Consider the following 17,416-nt stretch of genomic DNA (forward strand, 5'->3'; position numbering starts at 1 on the left):
GCCCCTTCTCTCCTCCATGACCCTGGGAACCAGCTCCTACTCTCCTCCATGACCCCGGGATCCAGCCCCTTCTCTCCTCCATGACCCTGGGAACCAGCACTTAGGCCATCCTCTCCTCCAGGACCCAGGTCCCAGGACCCAGCCCCTTCTCTCCTCCATGACCCAGGACCCAGTTCTTTTATGATCTCTTGCATCTTCAATTTCTTCCCACCAGTTGTTTCTGTAGGCCACCATACCATACTGCTACTTTGAAAAAAAAAAAAATCACCTTCCTTGTCTGTCTGTTCATCTTTAATCACTCATTCTTCTCATTGCCAAATATCTCAAGAGTGGTCTGTCCTCCCATCTTCCATTTCTTCACTTCCCACTCTCTGTCAGCTTCCCTTCACAGCATGCTTCTGAAATGCGCTCTCCATGATCTCCAGCGGCAAATCCTGTGGCCTGGCTGCATTCTCTTTTAACATTCCTGAAGCATCTGACATGGTTGAGCACCCCGTGCCCCTGGATCCATGCGGCTGTCTGTATTGCAGGAGGCAGACAAGCATGCAGTTGGGCGTCTCTAATGCTTCTATGCAATGCTGTCTCCCTTTGGCCTCGGTGACACTGCTGTCTTTATTCCAGCTGACATCTGCTTGCAATCTGCTTCCTTCTCACATCCCACAAATGAGGACACATGGCAAGACTCGTTTCCCTGCCCTTTGGCCTTTGCTCTCTCCTCTATTCCCCTGCAGAGACTTCATCACTCCATTGCCTTCTACTCCTGCCTCTTCTATGGACTCAACTCTCCAGTGCCCATCACCCTCCCAAGGACTAGCCCCACAGCTGAACCAGCTGCTTGCTAGACAGAAGGAGGTTTAGCCAGGAATCTGGTTCCCGTTTGCCTGCAGCTGGTTCTGTAACCTCAGGCAGGTCACAGAGCCCGTGGGCCTTAGTTTCCTTGGCCACAAATGCGACCGCTTCTGGGTACACCATGGTGTATGCTCGGCTTCGTGTTCCCACTTACATATCCCATCACCACTGCCCCAAACCCAAATGCTTGAGATTGGATTCAACATCTTTCTCCCCAAACTGGCCTTTATTTTAGTTGAAGCTTCCCCAGGAGAGCTCCAAGCTTACAACTCTGGAGAGGCCTTTGACTTCCTTACTGTGCAGATCCAGTCGGGCCTCAAGCCCTGTCACTCTTCCTCTGCAGGATCCACAAAATCTGTCCTTCTTCTTCACTTTATCGCCACCTTCACCATCTAACCCAAAATGTTATGATGGCTGCAAAGAGCTCTCCTCCTGCTGAATGTTCCTGTTCCTGCCCATCCCATACAACCCAGGCATGTGTCTTCCCAGCCATTGCCAGGCCCGTGTCAGATCCCAGGTGTCAGACCATCCACAGCTTTTTCTTCCCCATTTGCCCCTCAGACCAGCATCTAAAGCCTCCATAATCTGGTCCCAAATGGTTTCCATTCTTCTTTTCCCTTCTCCCTGTCTCTCCCTCTCTGGCAATTCGGCCTCCTCCCTCCCTGGCAGAACCTGCCAGGCGCTTCCCACCCTCCACGTCTCCCTCTGCCCCTCTCTGCCTCTCTCCGCTTGTCTAAGGCCTTCCTACCTTCCCATTACCAACACATTTCATAGGAGCTGAGGGCCCCCTTTCCTCTGAATTCCTCAAATACTTGCTCCTTCACATATTTCTTTAAAATTGAGATATAATTTACATACCATGAGATTAGCCCTTTAAAAATGTACAATTCTGTGTTTTTAGTATAATCGCAAGGTTGTGCAAACATCACCACTAAGCCAGAACATTTCCCTCACACATTTCATCCTTTTTCTAGGCCACCTACTGTAGTTTCTGTCTTCATGTGAATGTCCTGTCTCCCAGTAATGCCTGAGAGCACCATGATGGCTCGAGGGTTTTTGCTGTGGCACAGTGCCAGGCAGGGTCCTGCACCACCAGGGACCATCACTGCTCGGGAAGGGGGAAGTAGAGGTGACAAGGGTAACAGAGACCGCCTCTAAGGCACTGAGGACCCAAACTCCCCCAGGGACCTCATGCTGACACCTAAGGGCCTCAGAGAAAAGCCCCCCTCCCTTTTACTCCCCACTATGTCCAACTGTGAGGAAAGGCTCCTGCTGTGATGTGAGTCCCTGTGTGGAGTTCAGCTGAGCCAGGAGCCAGTGCTACATGGTGCTGATGAGACCTCCTCACTCACCTTTGCAAGCCACCTGATGCTCCCCGTCCTTTCTTGTGGATAATTTGGGATAAAATTGGGGTCTTAAGTCAATTAAGATTCATGTACTTCTAATAGAAAAACAGAGTAATGGAACTTTCAAAAATATATATCATCTGGCAGGGTGCAGTGGCTCACGCCTGTAATTCCAACACTTTGGGAGGCCAAGGTGGGCGGATCACCTGAGGTCAGGAGTTTGAGACCAGCCTGGCCAACATGGTGAAACTCTGCCTCTACTAAAAATTCCAAAATTAGTTGGGCGTGGTGGCATGCATCTGTAGTCCCAGCTACTTGGGAGGCGGAGGCCAAAGAATCACTTGAACCTGGGAGGCGGAGGTTGCAGTGAGCCAAGATCATGCCACTGCACTCCAGCCCGGGAGACAAAAGCGAAACTCCATCCCAAAAATAAAAAATAACAATAAATAAATATGTGTGTGTGTGTGTGTGTGTGTGTGTGTGTGTGTGTGTAATCAATAGTAGGATAACTTGGATTATTTGGGGATTGCATGCTTTAAAAATAATTTTAAAATAAAAACCTATTAGCCAGTTCCATTAACAAACCCTTGTTGGACATGTGACACAGTACTTGTTCTGAGTAATGGGCATTGCTCTTTGTACTAAAAGCTCTAATACATATATGTTTCATAACACATGTGAAATGTTCAAACCACATTTTCTATGGCAAAATAGATGATGTATACTCTCTACCAACAGATTACATTCCATAAATTGGCTTGGAACTTGGAATATACTTTTCCCATGGAAACAAAAATCATCAATGGCTTTTAGACGCTACACCAGCTCACAAAATAGTTTACCTGAATAATATTCATAGTCCTAGGACCTAAGCAACCCTAAGCATTCCTGAACCCCTAAACTTCTTTGAGTTCTGAGCCCTGAGCCTGGGTCTAAGACCCGCCAGCCCCAGAGCCCCCTGGAGAGTGGACTCCCCAGCCGCTGCTATTTCTACCTCACTACCAGATAGATTAAATCCATCTTAAGAAACATGGAGCTCATCTGATTTCCTTAAAACCTCTACAAACAAACAAGAAAATGGAAAGAAATCCTTAAATTTTCTAATTCCAGAGATTTCAAAATCTTTCAAATCTCCCTTACAATGTATTTAAGGATCTCTTAAAGAATGAGCATTTCCTTTTTCTTGAAAGCCTATCAGAATTTCAGCTCAGGTGATTTTCCGCCAGAAATTCTAGATAACTCAGCAGCTAAATCCAACTTGAGTAAACATGGATGACTCAGTGGGGACTGACAAATTTTTGTTGTTAATATCCTGGATCAAAACATGTGGTGTGCTTTGAAATGTGCCTAGCTGACACATGTTTTAAAAAATTATTATTTTGTGAAGCCTTTTAGAAAGCTTTCCTTGAACTCATCAACACACTGGAAAGGTACCAGGGAGATGATGACAAGCAAAGGTTTTTTTGTTTTGTTTGTTTGTTTGTTTGTTTTTTCTTTCTGGCAAAGTCTCGCTCTGTTGCCCAGGCTGGAGTGCAATGGTACAATCTCAGCTCACTGCGACCTCTACCTCCCGGGTTCAAGCGATTCCCCTGCCTCAGCCTCCCAGGTAGTTGGGACTACAGACGCACGCCACCACGCCAGCTAATTTTTGTACTTTTAGTAGAGACAGAGTTTCACCATGTTGGCCAGGCTGGTCTTGAACTCCTGATCTCAGGTGATCCTCCAGCCTTGGCCTCAGAAAGAGCTGGGATTACAGGTGTGAGCCACTGCACCTGGCCTGCAGCATCTGTATCTTCTAGTTGACATCTACTCTGAGGATTGATAAATTTTTGTTTTTTTGGTTTTTTTGTTTGTTTTTTTTGAAAGTTTCCCTTTCATCATCCAGGCTAAAGTGCAAAGGCACAGTCTCGGCTCACTGCAACCTCCACCTCCCAGGTTCCAGCGATTCTTCTGCCTCAGCCTCCTAAGTAGCTGGGATTGAAATTTAGTTGGGTCAGTGTGGCAGCTGTGCTAGAAAACACACTTTCTGGAGATAATGAGAACAGATGGCTTCAGAGGCCACCAAGGGTTGTTTCCAACCCATCTTCTCATGGAAATGCCAAATAGGGTTCGCCATGTGCCTGGATAACAACTGCAGGTCAGCAGTGCTGAGGCCACGGTGAGGCCCTGTCAGCTGATGCTCTGCTACCTAACGGGACTCCTGGTGCCTTGCCTTCTGCAGCTGTCCTCCTAAGATCTAAGTGAACATTGACTTTATGCAATAAAACACAATCCCAGAACACGATGGGTGGTGACTGAATGTGTAAATGTGAAGGGCCCTTTTATGAAGCACAGAACCTACCTCCAGTTCACCTGCAATGCTGTTGTGGATCTCACTGCCTGTAACCCCCTCTTCTCAAGGCACCTCTCCCTTCTGTAACATACAGGATGTCAACTAGGAACCTCATGAAAGGGAGCCAGTCACCTTTAGACATGTCAGCTCCCCTGCGATGGGAACTTCCTCCTGACCAATGGGGTTCTGTATGTTCTCAGGAACTGACACGTAAGCTTCCAGCTGATGTGGCTGAACTCTGCATTATTAATTTCTGCATTATTAGAAAGTCTGCATTATCAGAAAGAAGGGACTGGCATTCGCTCCCACCAAACACCTCCTTGTCAGTTCATCCTGAGCAGCATCTGCTCTGAGAGGTCTTCCGCAGGCCCCTTCCTCAGTACCCGTCACCTGCCAGGAAGGAGGCAAGTCGCTTGGAAGTGTTTAGGGGGTGATGCTTTTTCTAAGAGGGGAGCAGAAGAGCTTTTTCTTTTCTTTAAACAGAATCTACTTCCATTTTTGTAACCCATGGTAACAAGCTAAACTACATTCAATGCTCAGTGTTTTATGTAAAAGCCAATGAGTGCCCAGATAACCCACAAGAAGACACCAGACATGATTTGCCTCTAGACTGGATGCTGAGGTGGTTTGCAGCAGCAAGTGAGGATGAGGGTGCCCTGGAGCAGAGGGTGCCCTGGAGCAGAGGCAGGGGAGCTGCAAAGCCAGGACCATGCCCTCAAGTCACCCCAGACTGAGCAATCTTCTCCACAGGGCGCAGGCACCCCCTGAGAATCCCACGTGGAGAGTTGCTCCTGACACAGGCCCCGGCCACCCCTGACACCACGATGGAGAGGATAAGCAATAGCGCCCTCACGTGAATATCTCGGGTTTTCGACATTTATTATTTTAAGAAATAAAAGGAGAAAACCCCCTGCTTAGTCAAGAAAGAGCATAATGACTTCTGCACATGCTCATGATCTGTAGAGCTCAGCCCAGCCAGCCCTGGCTCTGGATGCACACACAGGAATCTTGTTCAAGTTCCTCCAGTGGCAGGAAATCACTTTAAAGACCACCTAACTGGGTCTCCCACTTCAGATCCATGCCCTCCATGGGTCACAAAACCAGAGTAGTGGGCACAAGCCACTGTCTTCTTTCTAGATGGAAGGGGTGAGAACAGAAGGATGAGAATAGGAAATGCCAAACTGCTTTGCCTGGAACAAGGAGAAACAGGTCCTGGGTCATGACATAGATATATTTTCCCATCATGGTCAAAAAGAAAATCTGAAAAAACTGTTCAGTTCACCCATTCCTGCCCCAACTTACAAAAGAGAACCCTGGAAACCAGAGAGCTGAGAGGTCATATCCAAGGTTACAGAGGTGGCCGGGACAGAGCTGGCACAGAATGGAGGTCAACCCTTCTCGAACCATGAGTGATAAAGAAGAGTATTTACTGTTTTAAAAAATTCCTATTCACTGCACATGAGTACTTCTATAAAATATAATTTTTAAATTACTGGAAAAAAATTTTCAGTAGATAACGAAAAGCCCTACTGTTTCATGATTAGATGCATTAGACATACTCTGTCCAATGGCTGTAGCTGTGTCTAAACACACATGCCATCTCTGTATTATCTCATCAGGGACCAGGATCAAATAGTCGCATGGTGCTGAGCTGCACGTGCTTTGAGTAGCCTCGTGTGCAGTGGAGGATTAACCATGTCCTTAGAGAGGCCTGGCTTCTGTTGTCTGCTACTGGGAGGTCATCTTCAAGCCCTTGCAACTGTCTGCGTGGCAAGAGTCCCTCTGCTTATCTGGGGGGTTGGACCAGCCAGGCAGTCTGTGCTGGCCATGTGGGTTATGGCCCCAAGGATCAGTTTGGTCTCCAGAGGGACTGCAGGCTCAGGCCAGCAGTGGAGATAGCCAACGTGTCCCCATGACCCACCCCAGTGAAAACTCCAGACCTGAGGCTTGGGTGAGCTTCCCTGGTCGGCACTATTGCATGCCTGTTGCCTCATCGTTGCAGGCAGAGGTGGGCCCTGTCCACACAGCCCCTCTGAGAGAGGACAGCCAGAGGCTCTGCACTGGCATCTCAGACTCCACCCTGTGTGCCTCTTGCTTTGGTTGACTTTGATCTGGATCCTTTCACCGTAATAGAACTGCACATAGAAAGGCTCTTCGGAGTTCTGTGAGTCCTACTAGCCAATTATTGAACTGAGGGCAGCTGTGAGGAGCCCCAGCCTTACGTTGGGTGTCAGGATTGAGGGTGGCCTTGGGGACTCCTGAACTTTGCACCCTGGTACAGGCAGCTGCTCCCAAACTGTGTTCTAAGGGTCCCCTAATGATTCCCCAAATCTATGATCTCTCCCACCCAAAAGCCAGAGCCCTTAAAATGCCATGGTGCAGACCCTGAGGGCCTTGCTCATAGGGCAGCATGTTATCTCAGGACTGTGGGGGTCGCCAGGCATTACAACTTTAGCAGCCTTTTTGTAAAATGGTATTAACCAGCAAAGAGCAAGAAGCAGAGGGCAAGTAGGTCTTAGTAGGAAAATGAAGAACAACTGGCAGGATAAATCACTGTAAACATCAAGCTAATTCCCTTAAGTGCCATTCTAGACCTAGACCAATTTGTTGGCTTAAAAAAAAAGAGAGAAGAAAACATGGCTTATACTTTGGTTTGCTCTGAACACTGGCAAATTTAACATACTCAGATATATTTAAAATTAAGAGTAATAAGGAGAGTTGTTTGGGATTTTTTTTCCTCCTAATTTTCTAGGGAAAATGATAAAATCCTTAGCTAAGAAATACATTGTTGTCTTTGAGAGGCTGAGACAGGCGGATCACGAGGTTAAGAGATCCAGACCATCCTGGCCAACATGGTGAAACCTCGTCTCTACTAAAAATACAAAAAAAATAGCTGGGCGTGGTGGCATGTGCCTGTAGTCCCAGCTACTCGGGAGGCTGAGGCAGGAGAATCGCTTGAACCCAGGAGGCAGAGGTTGCAGTGAGCAGAGATCATGCCACTGCACTCCAGCCTGGGTGACAGGGAGATTCTGTCTCAAAAAGGGAAGGAAGGAAGGGAGGGAGGGAGGGAAGGAAGGAACTGTTGCTGAAAAATTTCAAGAGGTGTTGCAGGCTTCAGCAATTCCAGATGTCAACTAAGAGCAAGAAGTAGAGGTGCTTGGGTTTGGGCAAAACCCTGAGCTTGGAGCAGGGGAGAGGGTGGTCCTGTAGCCTGCTGGGTGTGGGGGCCACACATCCATTCCCTCAACGCCACTTCATGAGAACCACCCTTGTCTTCTCATTGTTTGAAGACATGGTGGATTGCTTGGTTGTGAACTAAGGGCTAAGCCATACTCAGTGGAGGAAGCCTCGGAGCCCTGTGGCTCTGCACACCCAGGAGACCTGTGCGGACACCTATGTGGCTCCCCTTGCATAAGGAATTGTTTCCAACTCAGGTTCTTCAGGATCTGAAAACTACTGTCGTGAAGGTCACATGCCAACAACAAGAAACCAGGGACACCCTGTAGGCTATGAATGGGCAGTGAGGCAGGACTGCAGGGGGCATTTCAGAACTCCCCACATGACAAGGAGGTAGCTTCCATGGACCCCGATCTCCATCACTCTCTGCTTCTCCCACCTCCCCTGTGCCCACGCCTGTTGGCAGCAGAGCGGAGGCGATGCCTCCAACATCCTTTAAAGCAGCAGGTCTCAAATGTTGGGGCACGAGAATCACCCGGAGACTGGAGAGAACACAGGTTGCTGGGCCCACCCACAGAATTTCTGATTCATAGGTCTGGGATGAGGCTTGAGAATGTGCATTTCTAATAAGTCTCCAGCTGAAATCGATGTCTCAGGCTTGGGAACATACTTTGAGAACCACCACTATAAAGAATGTCAGGTTGGTCTGTCTCCGTGGACAGGGAAAGAGACGGCAGATAGAGTAATGGACTCCCTGGGAAGTGGAGGAAGACAAGGGGGATGGATGCCAAGGCCACTTACCTCCACCACCATGTTGGGGCTCTGCACTGAGGTTGTGTAACTGTTGGCCTAGCCAGAGCTCACCATGGGGAAACCAAGCAGGAGGAAGACTCCACCTCTCTCTCCCTAAATGGGTACTGAGTAACACAGTGGGCCACGTGTTGGCCAGAGAATCCACAGGTGAACCTGACCCAGTCCCAGACTCCTGACTCCTCAAGGAGCCAAACAGCCTTCAAATTTTAAAGCCCCAAATCAGCAGATAACCCAACAGTGGCCAGTTGGTACTCAGGCAGCAGTTGGCCGGTCGGCAAGTGCTGGAAATGCAGGATTTACACTGACAATGTACACACTGTGCACCACTTCTGCCTGGAAGGTTTGACAGCACAGTCACAGATGGTCATCCTTAGAGGATTCGCACCAGGTACCCCCTCAATTCTTGACTGTGCCACCACCCTCCACTCACTGAGTCTGGGGCCCCTCTTGGGGATCCTGGCACAGCCCAGAAAATAGAAGCTAATTCTTACCTGGAGCTGCTAGCAGGCTTTTGTGAAGCCAGAGCAGAGACACTAACAGAAAGAGAAAAGCCCCTTGAGTCTGGGTATAAAGAAAGACCTGGAAGGATATCAGCAGCCAGTTTCCTTCCACCACCTGGAGAAGAGCTGAGAATTCTGTCTGGACTGAGGGAAGGAGATTTTCCAACGGCAGTCGGCAACCAGAGAGGGAAGCCTGCCCCTCCAAGGGTTCTGGAGGAATCCGAGAGCGGAGGGATGGGACTGTGCCTCTTGGGTCGAGTCTAACGACAGCTCGTCTCCCAGCTGGCATGAGAGCAGCTAGTGGAAATCAAGGCAGGCCAGGTAACGGCTGAGAAACAGAGGGAGCCCTGTCACCAGATCCCAGCTGCTGAGTCCAAAGTTCCAGACAGGCAGAGAAGAGCAGCCGGAAGTGTCCTGTGCCCTGAGCCGCACCCAGAGGTGCACTCGAGTACAAATCAGGGAAAGGGTCCTCAGCATTGCTCATTCCTTCTCTTGGGAAAATGTCCTAGTAGACTGATTTTTGTAAGAGGACAGCACTTCGCTGCCATAGGCACAAAATCTTCCGAGCCAACGCACAGATCCGTGATGTCTACTGTGTGAGCAGCACCCGGGGGCTGTGGGGGTCCCTTCTCCACAGAGGCCACCGAGCTGAAGGTGATCAAGGACCAAGGCGTCTTCCCAGAGAGAAGCACACACACAGCCCAGGGCGAGAGGGAAGCTCTAACTAGACGAAGGAAACGGCTTAGACGAGGTTACTTAGAAATGCCTGCCCCGATGCTTCCCGCACAGCATGGAGCATGGGGGCTCAGAGCTGGAAATCAAGTAGTTATCAAAAGCAAGCTTTTCCTCACCCAGGTGTGTGACTGTGACGTTGATACTTAAAGAGGCGCTTGGTCCCTGGCCATGTGGAGTGTCTACCTCAGTAGTCTGTAGGGCCATCCCAGGGCAAAAGTGGCTGCTGACCACATCTCCAGCCTCTGCGCCTCACATGCACCCCCCACTTGCTCCAGGGGCCTGGAACCTCCTTCCCAGTGCCACGTGCTCACGCTCTCTGCCCATGTCAGTCTCTCCTGAGCACCATCCAGTCCCTTGCTTTGGTTTTTGACTCTTCGTGGCAGTTTTTGCTTGCGGATATTATATACAGTGTTGAAGTTGTTTATATTCTGTCTTCCCTAATAGAATATCTAACTTCCATTTGAAAACAAGGACTTTGCCTTGAATCAGTGGGGATGTTTCCCAGTGCTCGAGCACTACCTGGTGCAGGGTAGATGCTCAATGTTTACGGAATGGATGAAGATCTTAATTTAGAGGAAACTCTACATTGCGGCGAGCCGGCTGTTCCCTGCTGTCATTCAGAAGCTGTGTTTGCTGCTGTTGTCGGGCCAGCCTTGGCTCCAACTTGAGAGAGTCCATCAGGTTGTTATTTCCCTACTGAGCTCAGCCCAGTTCAAGAAATACCAATATCCTGCGTTTGTGAGAAGGATCTTACTTTTGTCTAGTTTATGGATTTTTTTTTTTAGCACAATCATCATAATTGCTTGGGCCTAATGGTGTGTAAGTGCTGCTAGCTAGTTGGAGCTACACACACACACACACACACACACACACACAAATGCAGCAGCAGCCAGGGGGAGAATGAAAAGAAATGGCTGTCTTCCATCTCCGTTTTAAAGCAGGAGGAGCTCGCCATCATCACCGCCGCCCAACAAGAGGAAATACCGAGCAGATGATTCGCCAGGTGCTGAGCAGACTGCAGTTACCATGGAGTCGGAGCCGCGACAGACAGTTGCCGTCTGTCCAGGATTCAAGAGTGGTGACAGCACCGTGGGGTAGCCCAGCCCTCGGGTCCCCTTCCACCTCCACACCCTTCTCCACTTCTGCCACCTGGTTAAGGCCCTTTTATGACTCATTGTCCACTGGCACTCAAGAAGAGGGGAATAAATAACCTTAAATCAGCCTTTTGTTTTATTTCCAACAGGGTCTTGCTCTGTCGCCCAGGCTGGAGTGCAGTGGCGCAATCTCAGCTCACTGCAGCCTTGACCTCCTAGGCTCAAGTGATCCTCCTGCCTCAGCCTCCCAAGGAACTGGGACCACAGGCACACAACACCACACCTGGCTAATCTTTGTATTTCTGTAGAGACAGGGTTTCACCATGTTGCCCAGGCTGGCCTCAAACTCCTGAGCTCATGCAATCTGTCTGCCTCAGCCTCCCAAAGTGCTGGGATTACAGGCAACAGCCACCACGCCTGGCCTAAATCTGCCTTTTAAAATGAACATGGCAGCAGCTGTGGTCCCAGCTATGAGGAGTAAACAGACAAGGTTGACATTTTCCCTAAAAGATATTTGGGATAATCCATGGCTAGACCAGAAGCTCTCTCTGAGCAGGAATCTGTGCTCCACAAACATCTGCAGAATGCAAAGGAGTGAATGAGCCTCCCCAGCTGCAGACCCTCACCTGCCACCCTACCAGTTCCCTCCCTTCATTACACTCCATCCCGTACCTGCCACCCTACCAGTTCCCTCCCTTCTGTCACTCCATCCCATACCTGCCACCCTAACAGTTTCCTCCCTTCCTTACACTCCATCCCACACCTGCCACCCTACCAGTTCCCTCCCTTCCTTACACTCCATCCTGTACCTGCCACCCTACCAGTTCCCTCCCTTCTGTCACTCCATCCCATACGTGCCACCCTACCAGTTCCCTCCCTTCCTTATACTCCATCCCATACCTGCCACCCTACCAGTTCCCTTGTCACTCTGTCCTGTACCTGCCACCCTACCAGTTCCCTCCTTTCCTTACACTCCGTCCCATACCTGTTACCCTACCAGTTCCCTCCCTTCCTTGTCACTCCATCCCGTCTGTCCTCCCCACTGGCCAGGGGTCCTCCTGAAAAGCAAACCCGGTCATGTCTCTTCCCTGTTTGAATCCCTGATCCCTCATCCTCAAACCCTAGACTCCAATGACCCTGAAATGCAGCTTTTCCCCTCGTGCCTTCACATATCCACCCCGTCTGCCTGGAACTGTGTATCCCCTCCCCACCCCTGCCCCATTCATGTCTCCCAGACCTTCGATGATTCCAGCCTCCAACCTCCCGAGAGGCTGGTGGGCCATCTCCCCACTGCCTCCCAGTCCAGCCTCCCCTTCTTTGTGGGGTGAAGCCCCCTCCTGAGGCTCTGCTTCATGGAAATACAGCGCTCTCCTCCTGTGCACTCTCAGTGTCAACCCGTTCTCCTGTCCTCCTCCTCCAGTAGCCTCTGAGCTTTTCGAGGGTAGAGAGAATTTTTATCTGAGAATCTCCCATTCCTGGCACATAATAGCCACTCAAAGTATTTTTTTAATCAGTAAGTGAATGATGAATGTATGAGTTGGTTTTGTTACACTTTTCATTTATTCAAGATGATAGAACCGCAACATCCAAAGTCAATACTTGAAATAATGGCCAAAATATAATTATGAAGAAACACTGGTCACTACACACCTATTAGAAAAGCTAAAATCCAAAACACCAACACCACAAATGCTGGTGAGAGTGTGGACCAATAGGAACTCTCATTCACTGCTGGTGGGAATGCAAAATGGTACTGCCACTTCAGAAGACAGTTTGTCAGTTTCCTACAAGACGAAACATATTCTTAACATGTGATCCAGCAGTCGCGCTCTTTGATATTTACCCAAATGAACTGAAAACTTCTGTCCACACAAAAACCTGTGCACAGATGTTTATAGCAGCTTTGTTCATAATTGGCAAAACTTAGGAGCAACCAAGATGTCCTTCTGTAGGTGAGTGGATAAATAAACTGTGATACAACTAGATGATGAGATTATTCAGTGCTAAAAAGAAATGAGCTTTCAAGCCATGAAAAGACATGGAGGAAACTTAAATGCATATTACTGAGTGAAAGAAGCCCTTCTGAAAAGGTTACCTACTGTATGAGTCCAACTACGTAACATTCTGGAAAAGGCAAAATTATGGTGACAATAAAAAGATCAGTGGTTGCCAGGGGTTGTAGGGACAGAGGGGTGAATAGACAGGCACAGAGGAATTCTAGGACAGTGAAACTACTCTGTATGACACTGCAGTGGTGTACACATGTCATACATTTGTATAACACCAAGAGTGAATCCTGATGTAAACTGTGGACTTTGGGCGATAATGATATGTCCACGTAGGGTCATCAGTGTAACAAATATGCCACTTGGTACAGGACGTGGATGGTGGGGGAGGCTGTGTGAGTCCCAGCAGGGGATGTATGGGAACTCTCTGTGATTTCCACTCCATTTTGTTGTGAACCTAAAACTGCTCTAAAAATATTTTAATTTAAAAACAAGAAACACTGGCCACATTGTCAAGAAAGTAATGATATGACATTAATGATAAAAGCAAATATATATACACCAAGGATGAATCGTGAAACCAGCTAAGGACATTCCCATGTGCCTCACCCATGAAAAGTCATAACAAGCGTGACTGTCCCATGGGATGGGCTGGCACCCATCCTGGCCTCCGGCAGCACTGACAGGCTCTCTTTCCCATAGATTAGGCCCACTTTATTAGTGCCTGTTCCTGTCTGTAGATAGGGCTGTTAAGATGTCATGGTAAAGTCCATCGCAAGTGTGAGCTGGCAGTCAGGAAAATCAGTTCAGGATATCCTGGCTGGGGCTATTTTAGACCTAGTGTCAGTGGCTTAGTTTCCTTTGCCTAGTAAAAGCCCTATTTAGGGCTGCACACACCCCACTGGTTTGGAAGGACTTCAGGGGATCTTAAGAGAAAATGTGTTTGAAAAATACAGGAAACGTTCTACTGCTTAACCGGGAAGAAGTAAATATACCCAAGGCTTGATGGCTTGATGCCCTTCGTGTGTGATCTGCCTCAAGATTGCGCAAGGAAAGAAAGGCCTTCCTGCCCTATGCATCTCCTTAGAACAGCTTTTCTAGAACCTTTGCAGTTACCAAAATGCAATCTCTCTTATAAATGACTGGCTTTTCCTTGAGTCCCAGGTAAAGCACTCTTCTTACCCTATGCTGCTGTGTTCTTCCCGTGATGTGCTGTGGTAGTTTCTGCTCTCAGGAGCCCTGTATTCATATTCACTAGCAGCGAACAAGTGTTAAGGAACATTTTATTCTGTGGTCTTCAACTGCCAACTTTAAAAGATGATACAGTGGTTGTGGAGGGTAACTAAAATGTTGGAGTGAAGAAACTGGACCTTGGAAAGGTTTTACCATGATTCCAATATATTCCACTGGGCTAATCCCACCCCAAGGGTGTGCAGAAGACAACTATAGACATGGAAAAATGGGGAAGGAGCCAACAGTGCAGTACTGAGCCCCATATTCCCCAGAATTTGCAATTCCTCTCTCCAGTGAATTGGCACAGAAAGGAAGTAAATATATTCGCCAGGACTTTAGTTAGCACTTGCTTGGGTGCACGTGGCAGAAAGAAACCCACCTCAAAGTAGCTTAAGCAAAATAAGAGGGTTCACTGCTTCACAAGGATAATCTATAATCAGATCCAGCTTGGTCCAGGGCCCCATCTATGTCAGAAGGACTCACTCTTTCCATCTTTCTCTTTCCACCTCTCAGCACTGTGCTCCTCCTGGTTGGCTTCCCATTCAGATGGTCTCAGCCTTCAGAATGACAAAATAGGCACCGACAGTTCCAAGTTTTTGTCCTCCCAGGCAAGTGACCCCAGTGAAAGAGAACAGGAGGGTTCCTCCCTCTGTGTGCCAAGTCCTACAACCCAATCTCACGAGACCTGCTTGGGTCACCTGCCCAGCCCAGAACCAATCCCTGGAGCTCAGAGGATACCAGAAGATCTGCTGCTCCAGACCTAAGCACCCCCCACCTGCTGCAGAGTGAGGAGTCAGCCCTGTCAAACCTCATGGAGCAAGAGCGGGACAGGCAGGTTGCCAGTAGAAAGTCAGGGTGGACTGGACAGAGCAATGGTCCACTGCACTTCCCCTGTGCACAGAGGCCTTGGTGTAATGCTAGCTCTGAGTAGACAAGTCAGGCAATACCACCACTTGGCCATCTAACAAGGGCTGGCAAAGGCCGAGGCAAAGAACAGGGGCTTTCAGAGCAGTTGCCAAACCCTGGGTCTGGCATGGCCATCCTGTGCACCTCCCCTGGCCCCCATGCTGTCAGCCACAGGGCTCCTTCTGCCTCTACAAAGCTCTGTGGCCTGTGCCCCCTTCCCGTGCCCACTCCCACTTCAGTCAGCCCACAAGCACCGGCATGAGCTTTCTCGGCTGCAGTGACAGAGCAACACCACCTCAGCCACTCAACACAACACAAGCGTGCCTCTTTGAATCCAAGCTTGATTCAAAGCTTGAATCTTCAGCTGTCTTTGAATCCGAGCTGGCCTGTGACTTGCTTTGACCAGCACGGTGTGGCAGGCCAGGTTTCCATTAGCAACCAGAACACTCAGTTTCCACTAATCCTTTGAATGCTTGAGTTAAACATTAAAGAACTGGAGAAACTGGTGCCTGAGTATGAAGGTTGGAATGTGAAAACAAAATGAAGACCACCTGGGTTTTCTCAAATCCTAAAGTCTGATCAAATAATAATAGCATTTTTATATATGCACCTCGTACCAGGACCCACTGAAGATTAAGAAAGTTTCCAAGACTCTAGAGAAAGCTTTCCAGACCCTAGACCCTAATTAAAGATTAGATCTAGGCTGGGTGCAGTGGCTTTCATCTGTAATCCCAGCACTTTGGGAGACCGAGTTGGGTGGATCACCTGAGATCAGGAGTTCAAGACCAGCCTGACCAACATGGAGAAACCCCGTCTCTACTAAAAATACAAAAATTAGCCAGGCGTGGTGGCAGGTGCCTGTAATCTCAGCTACTCAGGAGGCTGAGGTAGGAGAATTGGCTTGAGCCCGGGAGGCAGAGGCTGCAGTGAGCCAAGATCATGCCACTGCACTCCAACCTAGGTGATGGAGCGAGACTCCGTCTAAAAAAAAAATAAAAATAAAGATTAGATATAGATTGAATGAAACACTCCTATTTGTAGGTGCAATTCCACACGTAGCATGGAACTTAAAATAAATATAAGCATTAGGGAAAAAACTTGTAACTTTGAGTTGGTCTGGTGAGTTACTCCAACCTTCTCCCTGTAACTGGCTGCACAAATATAAACTCCTTTCTTTCCCAGTCTGTCTACATCTCATTATTAGACTGTGAGAATAAGCAGCCAGACCTCATTCTGTCCAGGAACAACAGTATAGTAGAAGGGATGCTGGGCCAGCTCCGACCTCGAGCTTAAGGGGCTCAGCAACTCTGCTTTAGTTCTCTTGGAGCCCTGAGCCGCCTCCTGAGAGGCTGATGGAACAAGGCTCCAGCAGGTCCCCAGCCAATCCAGCCACCCCGGCTGAGGCACCAGACACATGAGTGGGGCCACATGAGGTGTTCCAGTTCCCAACTGAGGTCCCAGATGAATGCCGTCAACACCTGTGGAGCGGTGGCTCTAGCCAACACCCCACAGAGCAGAAGAACCTCCCCTGCGAGCCCAGCCAGTTTACAGAAATTTGAGATATAATAAATCATAGTTATTTTATGCCAGTAACTTTTGAGATGACTTGTTACATAGCAATAGAAACTGAGACAACATATAAATCCTACTTCTCCAGCCTTATGCCCTCTCTGGCACTCCAAATACTTGGCTCCATCCACACACCCTTAAACACCTCCTCCTGATGTGCCTGACAAACTCCTACTCATTCCTCAAGACCCAGCTGAAACCTTCATACCCTTTGACACTCTCCCTAGTCACTCCCTCTCACTCTTGGAAATCCTTTCTTCCACCCGTTTCCTGGAACATTCCTTTATTAGAGCCTATATTCACAGACAGTTTGCTTTTTCTTTGCTTTTGTCATGGCCGCCTCCACTAACTAACCTGTGGTTCTGCAAGAGCAGAGACGGTCTCCTATTAATCTGTGGACCTCCAGTTCCTGATGAAGTGCCTGGTACATGATACTCAACATATATTTGAAAGAATGGATGAATAAACATATGAAAGGAAATGAAGGAATACAAAGTACATTGTTTTTTCACAAGCCCTCATCTGAGTCTAGATGGAAGCAGGGAGGCCTTAAAACTTGCCTCCATCCCCACTTATGGCTTCTGTTGAGCCCTCTCGAATGTGCGCTTGTCTGCAAGCCTGGGGACATGAAGGAAAGGGTCTTAGCACAGCTCCAGAGCACCTTTCACCTGGACTGTGAACAGCACACTCTCCCAGGAGTTGCTGCTCCTTTCAGAACTGTTGTTGCCATCTGGAATCGGCAAGCAGAGGCTGCGTGGACCCTGCATAGACTGGTCAAGGACTGGCGTGTCTGAACTGAACTTTGGAGCTCCTGGAGGTTTAAGGGTCCTACGGATTTTTTAAAAATCAGGTATGG

Source organism: Rhinopithecus bieti, unplaced genomic scaffold (genome assembly GCF_001698545.2).
Source record: "Rhinopithecus bieti isolate Rb0 unplaced genomic scaffold, ASM169854v2 scaffold_70525, whole genome shotgun sequence".
Taxonomy (NCBI): domain Eukaryota; kingdom Metazoa; phylum Chordata; class Mammalia; order Primates; family Cercopithecidae; genus Rhinopithecus; species Rhinopithecus bieti.